Below are 14,894 nucleotides of genomic sequence, written 5' to 3' on the forward strand. Positions count from 1 at the left end.
CTTGTTTCACACCTGGACTTTGAGCCATTGACCACTACTCTTTGAATACGATCATCCAGCCAGTTTCTTATCCCCCGTACCGTCCACCCATCAAATCCATATCTCTCCAATTTAGAGAGAAGGATGTTGTGGGGGATCGTGTCAAATGCTTTACAGAAGTCCAGATAGATCACACCTGTCGGTTTACCCGTGTCCACTGCTGCGGTTACCCCATCATAGAAAGCCACTAAGTTGGTCATACGGGACTCACAGAGCCGTATACTCATTTTGTCGACCAATTATCAGCAGCGTTAGCAAATCAAACGGGCATGGATGAAACTGGAAAGCAAAGCATGCTCAAATTGCTTGCTTTCGAGAATGCCAATCCAAAGACAAAAGTGACCTTAGCCACTCTCCCTAAATCTTCTGAGGTAGCTGATATGATAGAAGTGGCAAGCAGAGCACAAAGTACCCAGCTAGGAAAAATGATAGCGCAAGCTATTTCAGCTGCCATGTCTCCCATCACCTCCCTTCTAGCCGCGGCAGTACAAAAGATTGGAGGAATGCCAACACAAACAGACAGGAAGGTCAGTTTAGGAAGTTGCTATAAATGCGGGAGGAAAGGGCATTCCCGAAAGACATGTACTGCAACTGTGTAGTGTGACCATTGTCAGAAAAGCAATCATGCTGGTGATTTATGCAGGTTGGCAAAAAAACAGGAAAGCCAGCGCGAAGGGTCCCCGCGAGACAACAAAAGTGGCAGGCCCTTTAATATCATCCAGCAGTTGTCCCCGCCAGTAACCTTCGACCAGTCCTTGGAATACACCTATCTTTGTAATTCCTAAAAAGTCTGGGAAGTGGCGCCTCCTGCACGATCTTCGCAAGGTAAACGATCAGATGTGGCCTATGGGAGCCTTGCAACCAGGTATGCCATTGCCAACGATGTTGCCAAAGGATTGGCACTTATTGGTAATCGACTTGAAAGACTGTTTCTTTACTATCCCGCTACAACCAGAAGACACCGTTTGCTTTGCCTTCACCTTGCCGTCGATAAACAAAGCTGAACCAGCGGAAAGATTTGAATGGGTTGTCCTCCCTCAAGGGATGAAGAATTCTCCTACCATGTGTCAACTCTTTGTTTCTTGAGCTCTTAAGCCTATTCATAAACAGCTCCCTGATACCCTCATCTATCATTATATGGATGACATCTTGCTTTGTCAGAAGGAACCTATCACAGATATGCTTATTAAATGCTTGGAATCCCAGCTTAATTCTAAGGGCCTCATCATAGCACCCGAAAAAGTCCAACGCCGGGCACCCTGGAAGTATCTAGATTGGACCATCGCCAGTGCGACTGTTAGGCCACAGAAATTGGTACTGACACCTAGTGTCAAGACGTTGAACGACGCTCAGAAACTGGTTGGAGACTTACAGTGGATCCGCAATATTGCAGGAATAACAAATGAACAACTCGCACCCTTTATGCCCCTCCTCTGTGGGACAGACCCAGGCCAACCCGTCGAGCGGCTTCTGCTGCACCAAGCTGTGTTGGAATTTCTGAGTGACAAGATCCTGGAATCCTTTGCCAATGGAATGCTACATGATGTCCCTATAGGACTGTTTATTTGCAATTCACAACACCCTTTTGCCATTCTACTGCAACGGCCCGCCTGGCAAAAAGAAAAAGGGGAGAGTCCCCTGCCCAAAGGGAGCCAAATGATGCCAGGCGACCGAAAAAATCCTCAAAAGACTCGAATTCTTTAACCTTGCTTGAATGGCTTTTTTCGCCTTATACAGCCCCTAAGAGTGTATGGCAAAGGACTGAGATTGTCAGTCACCTCATTGAAAAGGGTAGGCAGCGTTGTAAGGAGATATGTGGTCAGGAACCAGCGTGGATAAGTTTGCCCATAAGAACAGCAGACTTTGAGTGGATATTAAGGAAATCAGAATTCATGCAGACAGCATTGATTGGATTCCAGGGTAAAGTAACAAGCACAGTGCCCACAGATCAGCGCATACAGCTTATCGGACAATATCAATGGTTGGAAAAAACAAAAATAGTACAGCAACCACTTAAAGGGCAGACGGTCTTTACAGACGCCGGAAAGAAAAGCAGGATGGCGGTATGTGTGTGGAAAACGAATGGACAATGGAACGACCACAGAATACATGAGAATACGACAGATTCTCTCCAAACGCTTGAATTGGCAGCCATAGCCTGGGCCTTGTCCACTTGGCTGCATGTTCCTCTGAATATAGTTCCAGATTCTCAATGTGCTGTGGGAGTAGTACAGAGAATAGAAGATGCTGTTCTCAAGCTACCAGCAAATCAGAGACTTGGTGAACTGTTTTTACAAATCCAAAAGGCGATAGCGCTCCGAACACGACTGTGCTGTGCAATACATATAAGGAGCCACTGCACTACCGTGGGTCTGGGGGAAGGCAACGCTGTTGCTGACTCATTAGTCAGTATCGTTACCTCAGCCCCGGTCAGCTCCTTTGCCAAGGCAAGAGAGAGCCACGAGATGTTTCACCAGTCTGCCAAAGCGTTAAAAAGACAGTTTGACCTCACTTGGGCAGATGCTCAGGGGATTGTAAGATCCTGTTCTCAATGCAGTGCACATGGAACAGGTCTGGGCTTAGGTGTTAATCTGAAAGGGCTGAGTGCCTGTGAGGTCTGGCAAATGGATGTAACCCATATACCAAAATTTGGGCGGTTAAAATACGTACATGTTAGCATAGACACTTACTCAAAAATGATTTGGGCTGCAGCGCAAACTGGGGAACAGGCACTTCATGTGATCCGACACCTTGCAGTCTGTTTCGCCGTAATGGGAGTCCCACATTGTATTAAGACAGACAACGCCCCTGTATATGTAGGAACACGGGTGCAGAAATTCCTACAATTATGGGGAGTAAAGCATATCACGGGAATCCCACACCTTTCAACAAGGCAAGCTGTCGTTGAGAGAGCAAATCGCACTTTAAAGGATTATCCAGCTAAACAAAAGATGCCTGGAGACAGGGATGTGCAGACTAGATTGAGCAAGGTGCTGTTCACCCTTAATTACTTGGGTTTGTCTGCAGGGTTAGAACAGTCTCCTGTTGTCATACACAATAGTAATACAAAAATGCAACCTAGCTCTGAAATTCGAATCAGGTGTAAGAATCCTACCACAGGTTTACAGGAAGGACCCAGCCCGCTTTTCTTTACTGGGAGAGGATATAAGTTGTGTTTCCACAGATCGCGGACCTGTAGGGGTGCCCAGTAAATGGACGCGGCCTGCTTCGATCAGCCAACACCGCGAGAGGTCAGCCAGCGACGATGGCGAGCAATTAAACAGTTGAAGAAAGAACTTGCAGACGATACCCAAGTTCCAAATGTTAAGATCAATATCCAATGAGTGGTAAAGTGGAAACAGTATGCTGCACGGTAGACATGTCGTCAGCCAGTTCAGACAAAATTCGACTTGTCATGTTGGCTTGTTTCACTACCCAACAAAATAATTGTTCTAAGTTTTTATGTGCTTTTATGGCTGCAACTCCTGATAGCAAAAGAAATGCAAAAAATCTTTCCCAAAAATTCCATAATTCAGGTCTCTTTTCCACCTTGTGGGATGAGTTTGATTTGGATGATGATATGGAACGCCCAAACTGGGCTGACCAATGGTACATGGTCCACCCTTCGGGTTAGAGGGCATGCCTGCCCGCGCTCGATTACCACAGATCAAAAATATCCTGGTGGTAATCGTCTTGGTAATACAGTGCCAGGAGCGGAGTGAGTTTTATTTCGTATTGTAATGTTGCACCATTTCCGCTCCCAATCACTGCTGTTCCCCATGGGATTAATTATTATTGGTGCTGCTTGGTCCACTAATCTCCTTTCCTTCTATACCTCAGACCACGATGCTAAACCTATAAAATAAAATTAAAAAAAACAAAACAAAACAAAACAAAAAAAAAAAAACCCAATACATAGCATTCAATGAATCCACAAGTTCAAGTTTTTGTGGTTCGGATCCAATTGGAAGTTTGTCATCCCAATTATCATATTTATCGAATGCTTCGCTCTCGTTTTCCCATTGAAAGGGTAGGTTACTAGTGATGTTAAACTGTGACTTCAACTCTTGCAAAGTTAAAAAAATATTTGTTCATAGGGGGCATATGCTGAGCTGGACTAACGAAGCTATCTGCTATCTGATTACCCCTTCCTAGTCCCACGTCAAGTTGATGACTTTGCACATGAATAACACAACAAGGCTCTGTGCGTTGTTGAAGCGTGGAGCGTAATTGCACAAACAATGCTCCTAATCTTGGGTTAGTTGTCTGTCTTAAAAGAGCATCCTCTAATCTTGGGACTACTCCTGCTACATACAATGAGTCCGTTACAACATTAAGAGGAGTGGTTAGCCAATTCAACAGGGCCCAACCAACAGCAGTTAATTCTAAGGTCTGTAAAGAATCTTGGGGCTGTCCCTCCAAAATATGCTTGTGCCATTCAGCACGTTCGTGCCATACACAAACAGCACGATGCAGTCATTTTCCGGCATCAGTATATACAGTAAGGCCATCCACCAGTGGTTGCATACTGACTTTCGTTCTCTCCAGCCACTGATTTTGTGACAATATCTGCCACTTTTTTCCCTTGCGGCTGCTGCGAATGTATTTGTCCTTCAAATCCTAATAGGGCTTCCTGAAGTGGTATTACATTTCGTAACCACCACTCTAGGTCTACAGCATTAACTGGAATGCTAATGTCTGCAGGTTCTTGACCGCTGATCTCAATAATTCGAGATCTGCCTTTTCGTACTAACTCTGCCACAGCTTTGGGTCTGGTTTGAATGCTCGTTTTTGGCTGCACACCCAGAAACACCCATTCCAATACCCAAAATGATTCAGCTTTATCGGTTCTCTTGCTACTGGCAATGGCAGGGTCATTCAGGTCTCCGTCCTTCCCAGATTCCCCTCTTTTGTTTTGCCATTGACAGATGACTGCATATGGGGATTCGCTATTGTTACAAACTAAAAGCGATATCGGTAAATTCAGTATCTTCCAAGATGACCAAGATATTTTGTAAGCGACAACTGATTTTTTGTAAAAGAGTCCTTTGATCTGCGGTAAGCTCAATTTTGCAGGCTGTGTCGGCATTGTGCAACAACACAGTCAAGGGAGCAATATCAGAGTTGGAAATGCCCACACAACGGTGGACCCATTGAATATTCCCTAACAACGTTTGAACATCTTTAACAGTTCGTAAACTGGTCGTCAGTTCGATTTTCTGTGGTCGGATTTGGGCATCAGAAATGCGCCGGCCCAAATACTTCCCCAGAGCTGACCTTTGTACTTTTTCAGGTGCAACAACAAGTCCTTTATCTCTCAGCATATCCCTCAATGTCTGCAGCGCCAGTTCATCAAACGGTTCTTATAAGGGACACTGGAATGCAGAGTGTTCTTCATAAATTGTTACTCCCCTAGAGAGAGATAAGGACTGCCAAGCTGAAACAAAACAAAAAACCTTCACATATCAGGAGTAAGGGTGGGGAGGAATGGGGGGGAAAAAAACCCCTCACACACAGCCACAGGGCTGGGGGGGGAATAGGGTAGGGGGGAAACTCACACACAGCCACAGGGCTGGGGTTTTTTTTCCATTTTCTTTTTCTATTGTCTATGTTCTTTTGGGGTTTTTTTTTTTTTTTCAGTTTGAAATTGTGTCCTCTGCAGCCTTTCACTTCAAAGGTCCCAGGTAAATCTACCTGTTTGCCGGCTTAGTGGACGTTTGAGATTGAAAGGTCTCAGAGTTGCATTTTTAAGATTAATCGAAACAAACAAAGGCTCAAGCTCCTATAACCAAAACCCAATTTGCAAATCTTACAAACGTTTAAAGCGCTTTAAACACACACACACATACACACACAGAACCACTCTTTTGAGAGCTGGCTTAATATACCCATACAATGTTGTTTACGACCAGTCAATAAGAATAGCACGATGGTATGAATATTTAAACTATACACGGTACCGAACACATACAAACACTTAAAATATGCACATATACTATAAAATAAGGTTTGTATCAATTGTTTAACAGGTAATAGTCTTTGGTCGTTACAGCATTTTCGTGGCAAAGGACTATCCTGTGGCGGCTGTGAATTATTCATGCATGCAGTGGAGCCGGTGGCTGCTTCGAGCACTGGGGCGGTGGGCAGCTTGGCGGCGAAACAGTCAGTACTTTCTCTTTTTACAGCTTTTCGAATTTCTTTTACCTCTTCATAACTAACTGATTCCCAGCGAAGATCTGGTGTTTCCTCTGCCACGCCATCTTCTTCCTCCTCTGATTCCTCGCTACTATTTTCTGGTAACGCAACAGTCTCGGGAGGGGGAGGAAGAGGTGGGTATAATTTAGCCCGACAGCTTGGTCCACCCCGCACTTTATCAGCGCAGCCGGCTACTGTGGACACTTCCGGTTCCTGTGTCATTGCACTTCCGCCCTCTGATGGGTGAACATCGGGCGCCTCCGGCGCACTGGGGTCGTCTATGTCCTCAGACGCATTCCCCTTTTTTACAGCCGGATTTAAGAGCTCGCGGACGCTGGTACAAACTTTCCCAGTCATTCTTTTCATTGGGTAATTCTGGCTCACCCCAAAGAAAGCACTCATACGACTCGTCGTGGTAGGATGAGTTTCAGCCGGGGGATTGGGGGAGGCTATGGCGCGCACAGCGGCAGCGGCAACCTTTGACTCCGCCTTCAGCGCTTGTAAAGCATTAACGACAGTCCGCCAAGTTTCCCCACAGCCCCCAAAAGGCTCTTTTTCGTGATCGTGCAGTCCCATAATTCATCCCCCACGGCGCGCCACGCAGCCCAGTCAAAAAGATGAGATGGATTTGCAAGAAATCCTTTCTCCCTAGCCCATTGAACGAGCTTCACCAACGCCTTTTCGGCAACTGCTTCACCTCGCTTAGCGAGAATACCTAATAGCAGTTTTTGTGCTGCAGCATATGCAGATTCCATGTCTGCAAGCAAGAAAAGCAGAGGGGAGGTAGCGACCCTTCCTACCTCAGTCCGCAGTCGCTGACTCGCGGCCGATATCCCTGCCGGCTCCCCACAGCCTTCGCTCCGAAACCTGAAGCTAACGGCTCAGCTTTTTGCTATCGGTTCCGCTTTTAACCCTTTCCGCTTTTCGCTAGGGTCCCTGTTTTTCACCCTTTCCGCTTTTCGCTAGGGTTCGTCGTCAAAGATTCACCCTTACCGCTTTTCGCTAGGGTCCCTGTTCGGGCGCCACTTGTTGGGGGAGGGGAGCCCCGGAGTCAATGAACGAGTCCTCCCAGAGGTATGAATCATTGCTCGTTTATTGTAACATCTGAGGGTCTATTTATACAGATAATCAGAGTGCATGTTTCCATGGAATCAGAATATTTACAACATATTCTAATCGTGAAGTCACACTGTTAAACTACGCACCCGGTTCCCATGCCTGGTTCTGACTTTATCAAGCCAGCCTCCTCATTCTCATGAGATAGCAAAGCTCTCAGAAAACATCACAACCTTGAAGCCTTATACTAAGGCTTTGTATCTAAGAACTGACTATAGGCCTTTGTGTCTAAACATTGATACTTTAGCACATTCCTTTCTACTGATCGTCATAGGCAGGGTTGTGCAAGCAGGCTTCTAGGATTACAGCACATCCAGTTTGTTCCAATATAATTTCTACATTGGGGGAGATGTTATTGCACAAACTCACTGTTTCCTTTGTTTTTATTTTGTTAGCTTTGGGGTTTTTTCCTTCTCCTTCTTTCAGGCCAGGATGAGAGAGCAGCGGAGCTCAGCAGGGAGTAGAATGAGAAGACCATTCGTAGCATACAGACAGCTCTCCAGAACTTCTGAGAGTTCCTCATTTCCAAGTATCCCTCTGAGACCCAAGAAATCTATGTCATCCCCTGCAAAGGGCTTGATGCCTACCCTACTTCTTCTTTGTGAATGCTAGACAGAAGGATGGTTCTGAATATGAGCTCCTACATACACAGCACAGAAAGCCTTAAATAAAAAATATTTAATGTAATTAATTCATATCCAACGATAATAATTTATTCGGAAACTTCAGAAACTTCTTTTCCCCACCAACCCCAACAAAAAGGAAAAAAGTCAAATATTTTGAGGTGAAGGTCGTATTTGGACCAAATAAAATGTCCTGAAACTTTAGAAACTCTTAAGACCAAATTAAGTCCAACTTTCCTTGCCATAGAATCATGTAATTATATATCTTGGAAGAAATCTCTATTCAACCTCCCTGCTCAAAGCAGGGTCAACTAGATCAGGGCCTTGTCCAGTCAAACTTTTCATATCTCCAAGGGCAGAGATCCCAAAGACTCTTGGCAACCCTATTTCAGTATTTGACTACTCTGACAAGGAAAAAAATTCTGCTTATATTTAATTGGAATTTCCTGTGTTGCAACTTGTGTTCATTGCCTCTTTTCCTATGCTGGTGCATCTCCAAGAAATCTGAATCCATCTTCTCTACTCCCTCCTATAGGTATGCAAAGAAAGCAATTAAATCTCCCCTTCATCTCTCCTTAAGGTTGAACAAATCCAGCTCCCTCAGATTCTCCTCATATATCACGTGCTGAAGACTTGAATCATATTGGTAGTCTCCACTGGACTTGCTCTACCATGTCCACATCTGTCTTGCAAATAGCTGAGCAGGTAAACCCAGTTAAAGGGGGGGGGGGCACATATGGAGTGTCCCAGGAATGACATTGCTGAGGTATGAGCCATTTGCCAGTGGGGTGAATGGTGGAACTGAGACTTCTGAAACTCTGGTGATGAGACATGGACAGAGGGGTCAGAGGATGAGTGCAGCAACAGCATTTTCATCTGTCTGTCAGTGCTTAACAAAGCAAAGGGGCTCCCACTAGCAGTGTTCCTCAGGGCTCAATTCTAGGGCCACTTTTGTTCAATATTTTTATCAGTGATCTGGATGCAGGAGTTGAACGCAAGTAAGTTTGCTGATGACACTAAACTGGGAGTTGCTGTTGACTCTCTTGAAGGACAAGAGGCCTTGCAGAGGGATCTAGATAGATTGGAGCACTGGGCAATCATCAATGGCATAAAATGTTAGGAAACATTTCTTTATCGAGATGTTGCATGACTTGATTATTTTTGCTTTAAAGTTACTTTGCAGGGTGCTAGCAAGATGTAAGCTGTCACTGTTGGTTAATTTACTGGGCACCAGATGGCTTGAGCTGAAGTCTTCAAACAAAGCAAGCTTGAGACAAACAGTTCTTGCAAGATGTGGAGCCAGCAGAGACTGGTTGAGTTTGTCAACAACAATAGCTAGAGGGCAAGATGACCTGGTTTGCAGGCCATATGTGGAGACTTCAAAGGAAAGTTCAGTTGGAGGACGGCCATCAAGGATTGCTCAAGACACCCAAGACCCTCAAAGACCACCGTCTCAGATAACTGGACATGTGCAAGGAGGAGGAGAAATATCATAATTAGTTCTGGGAATGTAGTTAATATGTATGATTGTTCCAGGAATTCTAATGAATATACATATTTTCTTGTAATAAAAGAGGAACCGGCTGAGGGGTCCAGCATGCACAAATAGCTTGGAATAAATCCTCTGTGCATCGAGCGCTGTCAATAAAGGAATGCCAGCTTCGTAATACAGAAATTGGTATTAAGGCGTTTTTATTTTATTCACGATTTTTGGTGACAGAGAGAGTGGTCAAACACAGGGACAGGCTTCCTAGAGAGGTGCTCAATGCCCCATGTCTGTCAGTGTTTAAGAGGCATTTGGACAATGCCCTTAATAACATGCTTTAACTTTTGGTCAGCCCTGAATTGGTCAGGCAGTTGGACTGGATGGTCATTGTAGGTCCCTTCCAACTGGAACTGTTGTGTTGTGTTCTATTCTATTCTATTCTATTCTATTCTATTCTATTCTATCCTATCCAAAGATGGGAGAAAGGCTAGGACAGGGGTTATTGTGAGTATGGAACCTCGGAGAAGATAGTGTCCAGTGTCCACTTAAGTACTCAAGAACTAATGCATCTGGGTACTATACTGGGTTTATGTGGCAAGGTTTTCGTAGCAGGGGCGGGGGGCTGTAGGGGTGGCCTCTGTGAGAACGGAACAGGAGCGGTTCACGTGTAAGACAGAGCCAGTTCCAGCCAGCTCCAAGATGGACTCACCACTGGCCAAAGATGGGCCGTTGGTAGTGTCTCTGTGAAAGCATATTTAAGAAATGGTAGGAGCAGCTGAGGGAGAGAGGAGTGAGAAAAATGTGAGAGAAACAATGATGCAGAGACCAAGGTCAGGGAAGCAGGAGAGGGAGGAGGTGCTCCAGGTGCCGAAGCAGAGATTCCCCCGCGGCCCATGGAGAAGACCATGGTTACACAGACTGTCCCCCTGCAGCCCGTGGAGGACCCCACGTTGGAGCAGGTGGATGTGCCCCAAAGGAAGCTGTGCACCTGTGGAAAGCCTGCGCTGGAGCAGGTCTTCTGGCAGGACCTGTGACCCCATGAGGGACCCACGCTGGAGCAATCTCCAGGTGAGGCCATGCTCCCCAGGTGTGGTATAGAGCATATTTTGCACATCTGCTCTTATATGGACTGGCCAAAGGACTACTGCATAAAATTCACTCTACATATTTATGCTAATGGCTTTGTTTTCACTGTTTATTCTTTTTTATATTACGCTGTCAAATTAAAGATGGAAAAAAAGCAAATTCAAGCAATTTTGTTGTACGAGTTCAAAAGGGGACGTAAAGCAGCAAAAACTGTCAGGGATCAAGTGGCAGCAGCATCCTAATGTGACCAGCACGGAGGCCCTGTGAATGCTTGGCACTGACTATCTCGAAAGAGAGTACTTTAAGAATCCAAAAGGGTACTGGTGGGTCTTTGGTCTTGCCACCATGGATGCAGAGAAGATTAAACAGCTGCCTACCTTGCCTGGCCCCTTGGGAGATGGTGTAGTTTAATCCCAGCTGGCAACGAAGCACCGCACAGTCGCTCGCTCGCTCCCCCTGCAGCAGGACAGGGGAAGAGAATCAGGAAGGTAAAAGTGAGAAAACTCATGGGTGAAGTGACAGGGCCTGATCAACAGGCCTAAAGCAAAATAGTTGACCCATGGATGATTCGTATTGCATTGCTATGTGCACTGTTCAATCTGTAACTTCTCACATTGCTATTATCATCCCCCACGAGGGACCCACGCTGGAGCAATCTGTTCCTGAAGGACTGCACCCCATGGAAAGGACTCATGCTGGAGCAGTTTGTGAAGAACTGCAGCCCATAGGAAGGACCCTCATTGGAGAAGTTCATGAAGGACTGCCTTCCATGGGAGGGACCCCACACTGGAGCGGGGGAAGAGCGTGAGGAGGAAGGAGTGGCAGTTGAGTCTGTTTTGCCCTTGACAGTAATTGCTGAGTGATCTCCCTGTCCTTATCTCGACCCACAAGCCTTTCGTCATCTTTTTCTCCTCTTGTCCAGTTGAGGAGGGGGAGTGATAGAGCAGCTTGTTAAACATCTGGCATCCAGCCAAAGTTAACCCGCCACACTCCCGGGGTAGCCTCTCTCTGCTTCCACCTCCTGTGTACTTCCCTTTTGTATTTGAGCTCAGTCAGGACTTCCCTGCTCATCCATGCTGGCCTTCTGCCACATTTGCTGAATTTCCTGCACATGGGAATAGACTGTTCTTGTGCTTTGAGGAGGTTGTCCTTCAAGATCACAAAGAACCCTCGGGCCCCTTTGTCCTCCAAGGCAGTCTCCCACAGGATCCTCTCAAGCAGATCCTGAACACACATAAATCTCCTTTCCTGAGGTCCAGGGTTTTAATTCTATTATTCTTTTTGCTCCCTCCTCTCAGGATCCTGAACTCCACCATCTCATGGTCACTGTTGCCAAGTCTGCCCTCAATCTCTACATCCTTGACCAGTTCTTGCTTGTCTGAGAGTAGCAGGTCAAGCAGAGTATCTCCCCTAGTTGGCTTGTTGATCGCCTGCATCAAGAAATTGTCTTCAGCAACTGGACCTAAGTCATAATATGCTTAGACGGCAGAAGAGAGACATGACTGAATAACATTCATGTATATAATTTGACTGTACTCAAGAGCTGCTAAGAGAAAAAGCAAATGCAAAAGTTCAAAGCGAGGAGAGAAAAAAAAAAAAAGATAATGATCTACCAAGAAATACCTCCTTTATTAGATTGCAATTCTTTTTAAAAATTAACCAAGAGCCAGGAAAAAAATACAAATTCTCATGGCCAAAAAAAAAAGCACTCCTTTGTTATAAGTAAAACTCCGGGCCAAATTTTTCATAAGTTTTCAACCTTTAAATGATCATACGTTTAAAAAGACGGATTTACATCTGTAAACAAACCTTGCAAATGGCAATTGCTCAAGCAGAGATCTAAGTACCAGGTTTACTTGTGCAAAACTGCAGAGAGAGATTTAGAAGGCACTTTGGAAAGTGTGGCTCAACGGCATTTTGTGCCAAAGCATTCCCTCATATTTCTATTCTATTGTACAGACCCTGTACAATATCATTATACTGCTATTTCTCAGACTGGGAGATCTTCGGAGCAGGAGGTGTCTAAGATTAGTCTCTTTGCATCAGGACTAGCATGAAGAAGGAACCCTAAGCACAGACCTTTATTATGTGCAATCATGAAAATATACTGAGTAGTTACGGTTACTGAAGAGACTTCTTCCGAGTCCCTTTATTGCTATGGGCCAAACCAGGTAACCACTATGCAGTGTCACCACCTATTTTCTGTATGCTCTAACAAGCCCTGTGGGAAGGGAGTGGGAGACAGGACACAAATATGGTTTAGTCTTGTCTCTACATCCCAACCCTGTGTCACCAGAGGTTTAGCATGTTTTCGTCTAAGGTGCTGCAATACTTTTACCGTGGTTGCAATTGAGAACTTGGGTGTCTAATTTTAATAAGCATACTGGTGAAAGCAATGCAATAGATCTCAAAGGCAAAGGTCAGGACTACATAGTTTACCTGCGTGTGATTCAAATGCACTCCAGACAGTAGCTGAGAAGTAGAGTTAGGAAACTGTACTGGGTCTGGCCGGGATGGAGTTAACATCGCCTACGGATGGGAAGTAGAGGATAAATCTTTTTGCTTTTCGTTGCTTCTGTGTGCGGCCTTTGCTTTTCTTTATTAAACTGCCTTTATCTCAACCCACAAGTTCTCCATCTTATATTCTCCCGCTGTCCCACTGAGTAGGGGGAATGAGAGAGCAGCTTGGTGGACACCTGTCAGCCAGCCAAGGTCATCCCACCACATATGCCATATAATTCCCTGCTCAGCAATAAAACCCGGGATGGTCTTTCCAAAGTAGCTGTTGCTCTGGACTGGCTAGGCATTGGCCTGCTGGTGGGAGGTAGTGATTGCCTTTACATCACTTCTTTTTTTCCTCTTACCTTCGCTTAAACTATTTTTATCTTGACCCATGAGTTTTCTTGCCTTTACTCTTCCTATTCTTTCCCCCATCCCACTGGGGGGCGGGGACTGAGCAAGCAAATGTGTGGGAGTTTAGCTTCTGGGTGGGGTCAACCCACCACAGAATTACAAGCAGATGTATTGGGTTTACATGGCAAGATTTGGGGGGGCAGGCTACAGGGATGGCTTTTGTGAGAACATGACAGAAGCTTCCCCCATGTCTGATAGCACCAGTACCAGCCAGCTCCAAGACAGACCCACTGCTGGCCAAAGATGAGCCAATCAGCAACAGTGGTAGCACTTCTGTGATGACATAGTTAAGAAGGGGTAAAAACTGTTGCACAACAGCAGCTAGGAGAGAGGAGTGAGAATATGTGAGAGAAACAACCCTGCAGACACCAAGGTCAGTAAAGAAGGAGGGGGAGGAGGTGCTCCAGGCACTGAAGCAGAGATTCCCCCACAGTCCATGGAGAAGACCGTGGTTACGCAGACTGTCCCCCTGCAGCCTGTGGAGGACCCTGTGTCGGAGCAGGTGGATGTGCCCCAAAAGAAAGCTGTGTACCTGTGAAGAGCCTGCACTGGAGCAGGTCTTCTGGCAGGACCTGTGACCCCACAAGGGACCCACGCTGGAGCAGTACATTCCTGAAGGGAATGCGCCACGTGGGAAGGACCCATGTTGGAGAAGTTTGCAAAGGACTGTCTCCCGTGGGTGGGACCCCACACTGGAGCAGGGGAAGAGCACAAGGAGGAAGAAGTGGCAGAGACAACGTGTGATGAACTGACCGCAACCCCCCATTCCCCGTTCCCTTGTGCTGCTCAGGGGGAGGAGGTGGAGAATTCAGGAGTGAAGCTGAGCCCAGGAAAAAGGGAGGAGTGGCGGGGAATTGTTTTTAGATTTGTTCATTATCCTACTCTGATTTGATTGGTAATAAATAAAATTAGTTTCCCCCAGTCGTGTCTGTTTTGCCCATGATGGTAACTGGTGAGTGATCTCCCTGCCATTATCTCAACCCATGAGCTTTTTTTTTTGTATTTTTCTCCCCCTGTCCAGCTGAAGAGGAGGAGTGATAGAGAGGCTTGGTGGACACCACAGCAGGGAATAAAGGGGAGGGGAAGAGAAGAGAGAATATGAAGAATGTAATGTAAAAATAAGAGCAACAGCAAAGAGGTAGATGAAAAACATGATGAGTATTCTCATTATCTGAAATCTAATTGTATGTCACTGCTTCAGAATGAGGCAGTCTAACTGGGACACCAGAGAAACAAAGAAAAGGAGTACGTAATAAATATCATATCAGTCATTAACAAGCTGCGCTTTGGTCTTGTCCAAAGCATATTCTTAAATCAACTTTAGAATGTGATTGCAATTTCAGACTTAGGAGCATGAAGTTCACATACTAATTAAATAAATTGTGGTGTGGCGCGTTCTACAAAGCCTGACAGTGCTTAGTTGATATATTGTTTAT

Source organism: Cuculus canorus, chromosome W (assembly GCF_017976375.1).
Source record: "Cuculus canorus isolate bCucCan1 chromosome W, bCucCan1.pri, whole genome shotgun sequence".
NCBI lineage: Eukaryota > Metazoa > Chordata > Aves > Cuculiformes > Cuculidae > Cuculus > Cuculus canorus.